A 2,500-nucleotide genomic window follows, 5' to 3' on the forward strand; every position below is an offset into this window, starting at 1 on the left:
TAATCGTTGCTATTTGCAAAGTCCTTAAGAAATAATTGTCTTCGCTCAGATGAACCTTCGTGTGATTTATAACTTTCACGTCATCTAAAAAACATGGACAAAATAATGTTGTAGATGGAGACCTCATGAAGGAAATAACTCAAGTAATGCATTAAACTGCCGCAATAATGACTATGTACAAGCTATAATAGCTATTAAATTGCAGTCATTAGGACTAATCGCGAGTCCAAATTAGAACGAGCTCAACGAAAAGACGAAAGTCACGACAAAAAAGTTGATAATTGAATTTAGGTAATAGTGTCGTCAAAAGAATTATACCGAATATTAAATCTGTAATGATCTCTTCACTATTAAGGTTTATGATTGGTTTTTATTATATTTAGGCTATCAAGCCAAGCGCCAAGGCACCTTCGGCCATTAAGCGCTTAAGTTAGTGGAAAAAGGGCGTTGGAGCGGTTGGACAGCATGGAGATATCCAAAAAAACAAAGGAGATGTAGGAGGAACTGGGAGAAGTTAAGCATAACTTAGTTTAACCAGTCCACTGAGCTGATTAACAGCTCTCATGGGACTGGCCCGAAGCCCGAAGGATTAGATATTGTTTACGCGGCTAGGAACCCATTGGTTTCGTAGCAACGGGACCTACAGTTTATTGTGGGATCCGAACCACATTATAACGAAAAACGAATCTCTATCACCAGCAATAAATTCATCTGATTCCACGTTGGCCAAGCGGAGAATCGAATTTCGGACCACCCGATTGGTAGGCGAGCACGGAAACCACTCGTCCAACGAGGAACTTAGGAACTGGGAGAAAACTCGACAATTGCAATAGAAGATAATATTTCCAGAGGCAGAAGAGCAAGATTGAAGAAGGTAGGCGGGAAAGGAGGGAAAGTAAAAGGCTAAAGAGAGGTTGCGGCTAGGGGCCGAAGGAACGCTACAAAGAACCTTTAGAATGCGTACAGTGCACCATACTGATGACACTACCCCTCTAAGGGGTTCATGGGTAAAACTGAAAATAATTGACACTACCCCTCTAAGGGGTTCATGGGTAAAACTGAAAATAATTGATTTTAATGTAATCCTAAATTGCAGCTAGGGGCGGAAGGAACGCTACAAACACCCTTTAGAATGCATACAGTGAGCCATGTGAGGTGCACTGATGACACTACCCCTCTAAGAGAGTTCATTGATAAAACTAAAAATATAATTGATCTTATCCTATTCCCAGTACTCGAACCTACTAATCCCCTCAAAAGTGAGACGATTAATGTTTTAACTAACGTAAACTAATCAGCGCCCTACGATTAAATGAGGAAATAAATAATGAAAAAACCCTAGACTAAAAACCAACTTGAAATAAACGAGAAAAAAAAACACGTCTTTCTAAAAGTCTCCCTAAAATGTTTAGGGATTAAAGAGTTTGAAAAGTTACATTCGTATCCAGAAAAATTCAAAATCCAGAAACTTCGCCCGTGGATTTCGTTGTAAGGGAATTACATACTATGACACCTACATCTGACCGACAATAGGACACCTGGAACATCATCAAAGAATGAGGGAGGAATTGACGTCGTCTTGTCCTGGGTAGAAGACACCCTTGAATAGAGACTACCGCCAGAGAACCAAAAATTCAACTGCGACAACTTTACCTTTCGGATTGTCGATGCAGCTTAAGTGTTGTTTGCATATGGAATTACGGTATTTCAAGTGCTAGAGATTGATCTACAATGGTTGGTTTGTGCGTTGATTAAGTCGGGCGTGTGCTGGCACGGGCTCTTGCTTCTTATCTTTCCTCGTGACCCGATTCAGAAGGCAATTGATTGATTGATTTATTAAAGATTATCTGGCGTCGCAGAAGAAGGCAATTCTGATAAACTATATGAAAAGCAAACGTTGACGAATTTGACAAAATTCTTCCAAGTAGTTTATAACTAAGATATTATCGCTCGTTCTAAACTACCACTGAATTTGACGAAATCATTTACCTAATACTGGGTTTTCAAATTTCACTTAATGTAAAAAAAACGCTGTTTGAAAATGAATTGTTATAGCGAAATTATATCAGTTGTTTATCGCGGGGTAAACTTTTTTATGCCGTTTTGATATATATATATATATATATATATATATATATATATATATATATATATATATACATACACACACACACACACACACACACACACATATATTATAAATATATATATATATATAATATATATATATATATATATGTGTGTGTGTGTGTGTGTGTGTGTGTGTGTGTGTGTATATATATATATATTATATATATATATATATATTATATATATATATATATATATATATATATAAAACGCATAAAAAAAGTTTTACCCCGCGATAAACAACTGATATAATTTCGCTATAACAATTCATTTTCAAACAGCGTTTTTTTTACTTATCATCGTAGTTTTTCCCAGGACCCTAAAATTTTCTCCATTGTAGGGATTATATCTAGTACCATGCAAGTATCAT

Source organism: Macrobrachium nipponense, chromosome 30, assembly GCF_015104395.2.
Source record: "Macrobrachium nipponense isolate FS-2020 chromosome 30, ASM1510439v2, whole genome shotgun sequence".
Classification (NCBI taxonomy): Eukaryota; Metazoa; Arthropoda; class Malacostraca; order Decapoda; family Palaemonidae; genus Macrobrachium; species Macrobrachium nipponense.